The following is a 13272-nucleotide window of genomic DNA, read 5'->3' as shown; positions in this document are numbered from 1 at the left end:
CACTGTGATTTCAAGTGCACACCACCCCACCTGGCACAGTATTTGTTTTTGCGTTTATTTCGTGTAATGAACTTCATGTAATGTTTCAGTATGTCTCAGAATTTCAATCTTTTGGGCTGGGGATATAGCTCAGTTGGCAGAGTGCTTGCCTTGCAAGCACGAGGCCCTGGGTTCAATCCTCAGCACCGCAAAAAAAAAAAAAAATTTCGATCTTTTTACCAGCTGAATAATATTTCATTGGATGTACATACCACGTTTTGTGTCTTCATTCATTGTTGGTGGACATTTTGGACATTACTACCTTTCAGCTATTGTGAGTAATAGTGCTGTGAACATTGGCACACAAATGTCCAAGCGTCTATTTTTGAGGAGGTGCCAAACCATCTTTCACAGCAGTGGGGCCATTTTTCATTCCCGCCAGCAATATACAAGGGTTTCCGTTTTTCCACATCCTTGCCAACACTGGCGATTTCCCATATTTTAAGAAGTATACGTAATCACATCATAATGAGTGTGAAGTTAACATCTTTTTTAACTCTACGTGCATTGATTTCACCTCTAATTTCGACTTCACTCAATTCCCTGATTCACTCAATTGCCCAGAAAATGGGAGTCTTCCTCCTGGTTTTCTGGTCCTGTCTCATTTTCTAGAGTTCCTACAATGACAGACAGAACTTAGAGGGCGGAGGAGAGAGGCTGAGAGCAGAGGGGAGGGGAGAGGACACGGAAACAGACGGAAGCCCTGTCCCTCACATTCGCGCTGCCGCTCCAATTTGTCTGCTCTGCTGCTCGACTGTGTGCCTCTTGAGGGCAAGACCACGTCCCTGCCGCCTCTGAACCCTGTGTCCAGCAGCACGGGGCCACCACAGAGCAACGTGCGTGCACACCACTGGCTATATTCCAGAGCCACCAGGTCCTCTTTCTAGATCTGACATCTTGAATCAGATGCATCCAACAGCATAGGGGAAAATGGGGTCTCCCAGGAGGGGTACCCTAGAGTAAAGCGTGTGGACCCACTGAGTCAGAGAAACGTTCACGAGGCGAGGCGAGCTGCAGGAGCGTGAGCGCCACCAGCCCCAAGTTCCATCTCTTCCTCTCTGGAAGCCGGGCCGTGTGGAGGTGACCCACCATGATTGTGCAAGGGGGTCTCACCCCACAGCTGCCACAGTAGGAAACCTGCTTTTTCATGGATCACAAAGGCGATCCTCTCCCAGTGTGGGCAGCCAGGTCGCAGAAGGCGTTCAGAGCACTTGCCCTCCTGTCCGGCCTGAAGGTCGACACCTACCTGGGCCAGTGCTGGGCGCTGGGCCAGCCCCTGCCTTCATGGAGTTCATGGACGGAGAAGGCTGGAAGAAAACCAGTCCCCTGCAATGCAGGATGACAGATGCCATGAGGGAGGAAAGCCACAGAGGCCCAGGGGAGCAGAGACCCCACTCAGCCTGGGGCCCAGGACAGGCTCTCTGGGGGGGGGGTCACCTTGACATAATACCCCCTGTGAGGTAGGCAGGGCAGCCATTGTCCTCCTCATTGTGTCCTGAGCACCTCTAAGGCAGTGATGAGCCTTGGGGAAGGACACTCTCCTGTGGCTGAAGGAGGTCAGACTGTCCCTAGCCAATGGCTGGACTTCCCGAAAGGCATTTCTAACCCTCTGCGGCTGTGACTAATTGGACCTACCATCTACATCCAGTGTGACTACCTGATATTCAGTAAACAAGTCCAGTTCAAATCAACAGGCAGAGAACAGGCTCAGAGGGAGCCCGCCCCATGTGTGAGGTGCACTTCAGCCAGTCGCTTTCTGGTAGGTCCAGGGCCAAGCGTGGTAGATGGGAGTGAACTTTCCTGGCACCTCCAGGTCTCTTAGCTTTCTGTGTGTGTGTGTGTGTGTGTGTGCGTGTGTGTGTGTGTGTGTGTGTGTGTGTGTGTGCATGTGTGTGTTTCACTACGGGGCTTTGAACCCAGGGCCTCACGCATGCTAAGCAAAATTTCTACCACCTTCCCACCTTTTGATTTTTTTATTTTGAAACAGAGTCTCACTAAGCTTCCAGGCTGACCTTGAACTTGCGTGTCTCCTGCCTGTACCTCTTGAGTAATTTGACTATTCTGTTGTATTTGTCTACACGTTTCTATGAGAAATACCGACATTTCTCAGCAGCATTGAGTACCACTTGCAAAAGGGCACTCAATGCCAAAACCATCTTGGAAAAGATGTATACTTCCCAATTTCAAAACTTGCCACAAAGCTACATAATCAAGACTGCAGCCCAGCATAAAGATAGGCATATACAACGAAATAGAACTAAGAATCCAGAACTAAGTCCTCACACTTCCAGTCAGATGACTTTCCACAAAGATGGAAAGGCTATTCAGCAAGAAGAGTCTTCTCAATAACTGATGCTAGAACAAGATACCATCAGACAAAAGAACGAAGTTGGATCCCTACCTCACACCACATATAAAAAGCAACCCCAAATAGATTATAGACCTAGGTTTAAAAGCTAGCAGAAAAATATAGGCAAAAATCTTCATAAGCTTGGATTTGTTGTAATTAGAAGAATCTAATGGATTCTTACATGTGACACAAAAAAACACAAGAAACAAAAGAGAGAATAAATAGAAAGTGGGACTTCAACACGATTAAAACGCGTTGTGCTTCAAAGGACAGCCAAGTGAAAATGCAATACACAGAACGAGAGAAAATCTTCACAAATCATACATATGCTATGGGAGTAGTATCTAGAATTTACAAAGAACACTTATTGTGAAACAATAAAAAGACAACTCAATATAAAATGGACAAAGGCTCTGAATAGAGACCTTTCAAAAAAGCAAGACAGATAGCCAATAGGCACAGGCGGAGATGTCCAATATTGTGAGCTGTCAGGGAAATGCACATCAAAATCTGCCGGGGACCAGCCCTAGCAGCAGAGTCCAGGGATCCTCAATGGCCTGAAATGTAAAAGCCCCCAAAGAGTTAGGCGGCGCAGCGTCGGCGATGGACAGCAAACCACACGGACTCGGGTCAGTGTTGGAATGCTGACAACTTTATTGAACTCCTTTACAGCTTATATACCCTTGCTCCCACTTCTTTAAAAGTTTCAATAGATAACAGAAGTTAGGTTGTAAAATCAGCCAACTGGTGCCACCTGACACTTAACATTTTTCCGTAATGGGCTCTTCTTGACCCGAAACCTACAGAACATGCTGACGCACATTTTTCTTTAAGATTTAACCTTTACCTATAGCTAACAACAACATCACAAAACATGTTGCTTCAGAATGTTCAGCGTTCCCCATAGGAAAATTAGTGTTTAGTGTAATCAATTGAACTTATTTTGTTGGAAATGATTTGAATTGTTTGTGTTCCTACCATCCCTCAACTGAGAAGCTTTATTGAGCATAATCACTCACTGTAGCAAGGTGAGCTTCCATTAGAAAAACAAGAAAGGGAAAAAGTCAATATTTTAAAGAAGGGGCTCCGGCTTTACTCAACTTACGACGAGTCCTTGCCAGCGTCTTCCAGAGGAAGTTTCCAACCTCTGGCATGGGCTGTTATCCGCCAGGCACATTCCCTTGGCATGAGTTCTATATGCCGGGCGCCCCCGCAAAAATCACAATAACAACCTCCACCCACGCTCACTAGGGTGACCACGCTAAGAGAACATGGGTAATAGCAAGTGTTGGCGAGGTCGTGGAAACAGGGACATGCGTGTGCTGCTGGCAGGAATGGAAAACAAGGTGGCCACGTGGGAGGATGGTCTGGCAGTGACTCCACAGTCCACTCCCAGGTGTGTACCAAGAGAAGTGAGGCTTGCCCAGTCGGAAACTTGTACCTGAATAGTCGGTAGCAGCACCATTCATAACGGCTACAAAGCCGAAAGCAGGCAAATGTCTATCAACTAATGAATGACGGACCAACACATTATAGTGCATCCATTCAGAGGAACAGAGGCTGGGCGTGAAGCTCACTGGTTCAGCGCTTGCCTCGCATGTGCGAGGACTGGGGTTCAACCCCCGCATCCCAGAAGATGTAAAAGGGAATGAAATTCTGATACATACTGCAAAATGTATAAACCTTGAAAACACCATGCTAAGTGAAAGAAGTCCATCACCAAGGACCACAGATTGTATGATTCCACCTATATGAAATCTCCTGAGTAGGCACATCTACAGCATCAGAAAGGAGATTACTGGCCCAGTGAAGTGGCGCATGCCTGTACTCCCAGCAGCTCAGGAGGCTAAGGCAGGAGGATTGAAGTTTGAGACCAGCCTCAGTAATTTAGTGAGGCCCTAAGCAACTAAGTGAGACCCTTTCTCAAAATAAAACATAAAAAGCACTGGGGATGTGGCTTAGTGGGTAAGCACCCGTGGGTTCAATCCCAGTAAAAAAAAAAGCACATTGGTAGACTAATGGTGGCCTAGGCAGGGGTGAGGTGGGAGGTGAGTGGGGATGGCCAAGGAGTATGCGATTTCTTTTTGGGGGGGATGATAAAAATGTCCTAAAATTTTGATGACGGGTGGACAACATCTGAATATGCTAAAAGCCATTTGATGGTACACTTCCAATGGGTGACTCTTATAGTATGGGGATTATATCTCAATAAAGTCATTAAACAAGAAATGATACCAAGGAAAGGGGGCATGGTCTATGTTTGCCGCGCCCTGCCCCAGTTCTGTCCTTGCCCCTCTGCTGGGGCATCCCCTTATAGTCAAATTCCTCAGTTAGCCACAGGTGGAGCTGGGCCTCCTCTGGTGTCTCTGCCCCCTTAAAACTTCAGCCTGTGGAATATCAGGGCCTGAGGATTCTGAGGTTAAGGCTGCACGTTCTCAGGTGGAGACAGTGGACAATGGGCAGGTGTTTGAGGGGCCCCAGGGGAATTTTCCCAGATGGGTCACCCACCTCTGGGAGGAGAGTGGGATGGTTAGGGGAGCCCTCATGGGGCGGGGGAACTCCAGGGGAAGGGGCAGGGACTTGGCCATGGCCCTGACTTCTCTGCCAGGGGACAGCCTGGGTCCTGTGGGAGGCTAGAGATGTCTCTGGGGTGGGAGGTCACCTGGGAGCTCTGTGCACTGTTGGGGTGCAGGGAGAGCAGCAGGAAGGAGCTGCTGGAGAAAGCCAGGAGCTCTCGGGCACCTCTTCTGGGTCCCTGTGAAGCCGGGGACCCCCAGGCCTGTCATGGCGGGTCGCACGGGCACATGCTCTCGGTCGCAGGAGTAGAACAGCCCAGCCCCTCCCAGGCGAGACGGTGTGGCGAGGTAAGCAGCCTGAGGAGCGGGCAGGCCTGGGTTAGCCCCTTTCCTCCGCAGACTAGCCGAGTGCTGTTGGGCAAGACACGGGCGACTCTGAGCCTCAGTTTCCTTGTCTTTTAAAGAACCATGACCTCACGGGCATGTTAAGGAGAATACAGCTCACAAAGAGAAAATCACTCCATGGATGGTGGCTGGCCTGCTCTGGTTTGAAGTGGAAGAAGCATCATCAAGATTTTTCAAGGTCATGGATCTCCCTGAGGGCTGGGTGGGATTGAGCCCTGGGAACAGTTAACCCAGTTTAGTTTATGTTGGTCCTGGCAGTGCGGCCGGAAGTGAGGCTGCATGGCAGAGGCAGGAGATCCAGGAAGATTTTATTTTATTTATTTTTGGTACCAGGAATTGAACTCAGGGGAACTTGACCACTGAGCCACATCCCCAGCCCTATTTTGTATTTTATTTAGCACCTCGCTTTGCCGAGGCTGGCCTTGAACTAACCATCCTCCTGCCTCAGCCTCCCGAGCTCCTGGGATTACAGGCATGTGCCACCGGCCCGGTGCCAGAAAGATTTTATTAAAGGGTGTGTCCAGGACAGGGTGTGTGAGTCTTCGACTGTAAGGCCCCCAAAAAGGAAACCCCAACTCTGTCCCATGGATCGACGGCAACCCCAATCAACCGCAGGAGGCGTCACTTGATGCAAACCGCAAGAGGTGTTTATTCCAGCGCGCTGGGACCCGACTCATGACTCACGCAGGAGTCCAGGAGTCGAGTCCCTAGCAGAAAATCTTGCAGGTTTATAAAGGCAGAGACCACACATCGGGAGGGGTCGCACATGAAAGGGAAAAGGGGAACAAAGCTGCCAGGAAATTTCAAAGGGGGTCTGGGTTTGCTGATAACATACAACATGTTTCACAATGTTTTACAACAGGGCGTAGATTCTGGTCAACAGTTTCTGGTCATCTTACTGTCTGAGCACTATCTGGCTCAATTTACTCTTTTACTCTCTGTTTGGGGCTGTTTCCTGGAACAGCTTTAAGGGCTTTGTTCCCATTACTGGGAGGGAGACCTTAGGGAGTTGAGATAAAACAGACAGCTTAAAAAAATGTCCATTCTTTCAGGACAAACTGCAGATTGCAAATGGGGCCCCCACGACAGAAAGACAGATGGTCCCAATTCCTGTGCCTTACTTGTATTTAAGAATTTGGAGTTTAGCTGGGTATGGTGGTGCACGTCTGTAGTCTCGGTAACATGTAATCCCAGTAATGGGGAGCTGAGGCAGGAAGATTGCAAATTCGAGGCCAGCTTCAGCAACTTAGCAAGACCCTGCCCCAAAATAAAAATATAAAAAGAACTGGGGCCGGACACCATGGCTCATGCCTGTCGTTCCAGCAGCTCAGGAGGCTGGGGCAGGAGGATCAAGAGTTCAAAGCCAGCCTCAGCAAAATCAAGGCCCTAAGCAACTCAGTGAGACTCTGTCTCTAAGTAAAATACAAGATAGGACTGGGGATGTGGCTCAGGGCTTAAGCACCCCTGGGTTCAATCCCCAGTACCAAAAAAATAATAATAACAATAATAATAAAATGTGGCATCTTCCTCTGTGACAGCAGCAGGTATGACATTCGTTCATGGACTCTTTAAAGTGCACGCTATTTTTCTTTCCTTTCTTTTTTTTTTTTTTTGGTACTGGGATTGAGCCCAGGGCGCTTTCCCATGAACTACCTCCCCAGCCCTTGTAATTTTTCATTTTGAGATAGGGTCTCACTAAGTCGTTGAGGGACCTGCTAAGTTACTGAGGCTGGCCTTGAACTTGCATCTCCCTGCCTCCGCCTCCTGTGTTGCTGGGACGACAAGCGTGCAGCACAGCACCTGGTCATGCTGGTATTCAGAAGACTCTGAGAAGGTCTTCAAGAAAGAGGCTCTTTCATTTTGAACTTCCCATTTACGCTTGAAACTTCATGCAGCATCTTTAGGGACCAGAATTCCAAAGAACAACTTATAGGAAATGGTGCTGCAGGGGAAAGGGCATGGGTTTGGGGATCCCACAGGCCACGGGTTCCGGTCCTGCTCTATGACTAGGAAGGTATCGAACAAGTTTCTTTGCCTTTCGGAGCCTCCTTTTCTTCAGGGTATTGTGAGAATTAGGAAAACATGTGGGTGTCTTACACGTGGCCAGCTCTCTGGTTTTCCTGCAAGCCCGTCCTTCCTGGGCCTGGCCCTGCCTCTTCCCTGATCCGGGCCCTCTACACTACAGGTGCTATGTGGGCTGCTGAGGCAGCAATGGGCTCAAGCGCGTGGTAGGACCTTCATTGAATTTCTCTGTGGCGACCCAGTGCTGATGCCCCTCACTTGGTACACTTGTTGGCCCCGGGCACAATGGACTACAGAAACACTCAGGTGTACGTGGAGGACGGGACCAAGGCTCCAGGGGTCCAGCCAAGTCCTGGTCTGAGTTCCGCAGGAAAGGAGACTGATGCTGAGCCCACCACATCAGGAGTCAGCCAGGTGGGGACCTTCATCTCATGTTCTAACCCCTCCACTTTCATCTGGCTCCTTTCCCTTTCCAGGCTTTCTCCCCCAACTACGTGAATTAAGACTCCACTAATTGCAAGCACAAGGCCCTGGGTTCAAATCCCCAGTACCGCAAAAAAAAAAAAAAAAAAAAAAAAAAGACTCCACTAAAATAACACCAAGCCCAATTCAAACTGGATTAAGCAGGAATGAGAATACAATAACTTGAATAGCTAACAGATCCTTTTGTAGAATTCAGGTATGGCTGGATCAAGGTGCTACATGAGTATTTCTTGGCTCTGCCCTCCTTGTTGGATTCATTGTCAAGCAGGGCTTCCCTTTGAGATGGCCGAGATTCCCTGGTCACCACAAGCTTCCATCGTCCCATCTTACATCCTCTGGTTTAGCATCCCCAATGGGAAGAGAGCCTTTTTACAATAGTTGAAACAAGTCTCTGGTATTACTGTCATTGGCCCAGATTGTGGTCACGTGCTCCTCCCTAAACCAGTCACCATGGCAGTGGGAAGTGGAATAGATGTCCTGGTACAATGGAGACAGAGGTGCAAGTTGGCTCCATGGAACCCCAGGGCTCCAATGGAGAAGGAAAGGTGAGCAAACAGATTGACTGTTTGTAGGTGCTTTCATGGCCCCGAGCTCCCCTTCCACGCTTTATTCCCTTGGCAGTTACTTGAGGTCTTCCACATTGCTCCCCAGCCCCTGCCTGCATCCTGCATGTCTGCGTTATTCAGCTCTCCATCACTGTACAAACGCCTGTGATAATCAAAATTGATTTGGGCTCAGTTTTAGAGGTTTCCATCCACAATGGACTGGCCCCCGTGGTTTAAACCCGTGGTGGAGAGAGTGCGTGGTGGAGCAAAACCACTCATCTCATGCCAGGAAGCAGAGAGAAAAGGAAGAGGAAGGGGTGGGTCCAACTGTCCCTTTAAAGGGCACACCCTCAATGACCTGAAGACCTCCCTAGGCCCCACTTTTAAAAGTTCCCCCCAAGATGCCACCCTGGCTCTCTCCAAACCACAGCCACCTCCAGCAGGACCCTCAGCCTCTCCACCAAATGTGTTTCTTTTTGAAAGTGCCCAGCTGGCCGAGTTTGGCAGTGTATGCCTGTAATCCCAGCAGTTTGGGAGGCTGAGACACTAGGATTGCAAGTTCAAGGCCAGCCTCATCAATTTAGCAACCTAGTGAGACCCTGTCTCAAAATAAAAAACAAAAAGGACTGGGGGTGTAGCTCAGTGGTAAAGTGCCTCTGGGTTAAATCTCCAAAACCCTTCCCATAATAAAGGAAGGAAGGAAGGAAGGGAGGGAGGGAGAGCCCACTGAAGAAAGAGAGAGAGAGAGCCCAGTGATACGAACTGGGGACTCAGGGATCTTCCTCTAAATCCCATTTCCTCAGAGCTAAAAAGGTCATAGTAGGGTTGGCGGCGAAGCTCAGCAGGAAAGCACATGCTTAGCATGTACAAAGCCCTGGATTCAATTGCTAGCACTGCAAAGTTACCATCAAAAATATTTCCCTTGTGGCCGCAGGCAGTGGTGCACGCCTGTGATCCCAGCAGCTTGGGAGGCTGAGGCAGGAGGATCATCAGTTCAAAGCCAACCTCAGCAACTTAGCGAGGCCCTAAGCAACTCAGTGAGACCCTGTCTTTAAATAAAATACAAAATAGGGCTGGGGATGTGGCTCAGTGGTCGAGTGCCCCTGAGTTCAATCCTCGGTACCAAAAAAGAAAAGAAAAAACTTGCGTTGGGTGAAGTATTCCTTCTCCCCGTAACCTCTGCTGCAATGGTGGCTCCCCTGGACAAACATTCTGGGCTTCCTTCACCTGCCTGTTTATTCATTTATTCAATACAGTAATGGGATTCTGGTCCTGCCACTTGCGTAGCTGCATGACCATGGGTGCGTCACAGCACCCTTTGACCTCATGGGCTTCATACGGTGGTACAGGCGACCTGAGCTAAATCCCTGCAAGTTCTGTGGCACAGGCCCTGCCTCCCGCTGGGCACCATTTGCACTGGCTCCCATCAGAATCTTGTCTATCACAGTTTTATCAGTTGACTGATGGAGTCAGTCATTTGGAATTTGCTGACCCTGGTGAGGCCGGGAGCTGAGTCTACGTCACGGGCTCGCAGGCACCCAGATGTGATAGAGCCACAGACCCAGATGGGGAGCGGAAACCAGAGCAGTGGCGGCTGTGAGAGGCCCCTCTCGGGCCCACGAGGGTCTTGAAGTCCACGGGAGCTCTCACTAGCTCTTCTCGGCCTTCGCCTTGGTTCGGCTACTCCTCTGGACTCCAGGTTCATGAGGGAGACTTTAGTGCTGAGTGGCAGCTTCTGGCCGGGCCTGGCCCTGCACCCCAGCCCCTCTTCCCACCCCTTTGGTCCTCCTCACCTCTCCCCAACGCCTTCCCCAGTTAGCCAGGAGGGCGCTCAGGGAGAAGTGGCCAGACTCACACCCCTGCTGGCCTGGAGCGTGGCCAGCCCTCGAGCCAGCGCCATGGACGACCCTGCTCTAGGTGGTGTTTCCGGATGCCGCAGTCACGGGCAGTGGGATGCAGCCTCCATCTGCTCCAGGAGGGCCAGAGCAGGAGCCCGGACACACGGAAGCGTCTGAGGAGAGGCCTTCGGAGGAGCTAGGGACCCAGGAGCAGAGGCTTCCAGCAAGTTCAGGGTGAGCTGGGGGCCTCCCAGAGAATGGGCCCCAGAGAGAAGCCCCTGTCACCCTCCTGGGACAGAGAGAGAGAGGACCGAGATCCCAGACCAAGCCGAGCTGGTCAGCCCCACGCCCCACCCGGCATCTCAGCACCGGTGGCACACGTGTCCTCTGTGTTGATGGGTCGTCTGAGCCGCCCACCGCCGCAGACTTCTGCCCCGTGTCTTGTTCAAGGGCACTTCTGTGACTTGTCCAGCCTCAAACCTCTCGCGTGCCTGGGACACACACAGTAGGTGCTTGGTCACCGAGTAGAAAAATGAACAAAAAAAGAGCCCAGGAGGCACAGGAACCCGCAAAGGTGTACATGATGCCATCACTATTATTTTCCAAATATTGTAAATATTCTGAAACTTTTCTAGAGTGAGAATGTATTTTTCTAAATTAAAAAAAAAAAAAAAAATCAAGAGAGGGCCAGAGAGGACAATGGAAGACCTCGTGATAGAACAGTAAAGATAGGCTGTTATGATTTAAATCTGATTGGTGAGCCACATCCCCAGCCCTTTCTCCTTTTTTTTTAAATTTTGAGACAGGATAGGTTGCTTAAGGCCTCACTAAATTGCTGAGGCTGGCCTCCAACTTGCGATCCTCCTGCCTCAGCCTCCTGAGTCACTGGGATTACAGGAGTGTGCCACTGCATAACCAAAACTTCTTAAATAACTTCCTGTCCCTGAAACTTAAGAGAGAAATCTAATCAGATTAGAGGCCTCTGACAGAAGCACAGCATACATGCTGGTGGAAATACAAACCATTTCAACATATCTGTTTTGACAACTTGTTTAAACTGCCTTAAAACTATCTTTCCTGGTCATTGCCCCAGATTCCTGGCAGCCACTTAGCGTTTTCTTGGAGACCAGCGTGGGGACCATTGTGCTGGAGCTATACTGGAAGCATGCACAAAGGCCTGTCAGAACTTTGCTGAGTTGGCTTGTTGAAGCTACTACGATGGCACCAAATCCTATAGAATAATCAAAGATTTCATGATCTAGGGTGGTGACAATGGCCAGTTCGGGGCCAGACACCAGTGGCGGCCAGTTCTTCATGACCCTTGCTCCCACCCAGTGGCTAGATGGCAAACGCCCTTTCTGACTGAGTGTGCCAGGGCACAGGAGTAGTAAATCAGGGCTGGGGATACAGCTCAGTTGGTGGAGCAATGGTCTCACAAGCACAAGGTCCTGGGTTCAATCCCTAGCACTGCAAAAAAATAAAAAATAAAAGAAAGACTGGTAGATCAAATGGGAATAGTGGAAACACATTCCCAGGACCCCCCTTTCTTTCTTTCTGATTGCGAGGAGGAGTAATGATGAGAGGCAGTTAATACCTGTGTAATATATAGAAACTTTTCAAGTAAGCTGGGCTCAGTGGCACACGCCTATAATCCCAGCTCAGGAGGCTGAGGCAGGAGGATTGCAAGTTGGAGGCCAGCCTCAGCAATTTAGTGAGGTCCTAAGGAATTTAGCAAGACCCTGTAGCCAAATAAAAAATAAAAAGAGCTGGGGAGGAGCTGGGGTTGCAGCTAGTGGTAGAGCACTTGTCTTGCACGTGGGAGGCACCAGGTTCGGTCCTCAGCACCACATAAAAATAAATAAAAATAAAGGTATTGTATCCATCTATAACTAAAAAAAAAAGTGCTGGGGATGTGGCTCAGTGATTAAGCACCCCTGGGTTCAGTCCCTGGTACCAAAAAGAAAGAAAGAAAAAAGAAACTTTCCAAGTAAAATGCTTTCATTTGATGGTGGAGGGGGGTAAAAAAAAGACTGTCTTTCTCTTCATCCATTTCTCAAAATAGGCCTTAAGAAAAAAATAGGTGATACATGCAAAATTTTAAGCACAAAGATTGTCACTGTCACATTATTTTAAATACTTTTTTTAAAAAAAGGAAATCTAAATGTTTACATAATAGGAAAATGGTTACTTATGGCTAATTATTTCAAAATATGGAATTTTATAGTTTCATTAAAAAAGGTTATGAAAGATTTTAGTATGGGAAAGTTTAGGTTATAATGTTAAAAATGGGGAAAAAAAACCTAAAAAACTAGATTAAGAAACCAGGGCTGGGGAGATAGCTCAGCTGGTAGAGTGTGTGCCTCGCAAGCACAAGGCCCTGAGTTTGATCCCCAGTACCGCCAAAAAAAAAAAAAAAAAAAAAAAAAAATACCATACATGCAAAAAATCCCCATTAATAATATGTATATGCAAAAGAGGCCTAGAGGAGCCAGGTGTGGTGCACGCCTGTAATCCCGCCTACTCAGGAGGCTGAGGGAGGAGGATTACAAGTTGGAGGCCAGCATGGGCAACTTGGCCAGACTGTGTCTCGAAATGAAAAATAAGGACTCGGGGGCTGGGGATATATAGCTCATTTGGGTAGGGTGCTTGCCTGGAGGCCCTGGGTTCAACCCCCAGCACCATAAATAATTAATTAATTAATTAAGTAGGAGCTGGGGTTGTGGCTCAGCGGTCGCCTAGCAAGTGTGAGGCACTGGATTCGATTCTCAGCACCACATATAAATAAATGAATAAAATAAAGCTCTATCAACATCTTAAGAAAAATATTAATTTAAAAAAAAAGGACTGGAGATGTGGCTTGGTGGTGGTGCACTTGCCTAGTGCCCCTCGCTTCTGTTCTCAATACCACATACACACACACACACACACACACACACACACACACACACACAAGGAGGAAAGGCTAGGAGAAACCACAGTGTTGAGGTGAGACTGGAGAGACATGGATCCCAAGCTGAACTGCTATCATTAGCCTCATGCCCGACCCCCTCTCTAAATCTCTGATTTTTATGTTC

Source organism: Sciurus vulgaris (genome assembly GCF_902686455.1).
Source record: "Sciurus vulgaris genome assembly, chromosome: 1".
NCBI lineage: Eukaryota > Metazoa > Chordata > Mammalia > Rodentia > Sciuridae > Sciurus > Sciurus vulgaris.
This window is presented reverse-complemented; position numbering follows the sequence as displayed.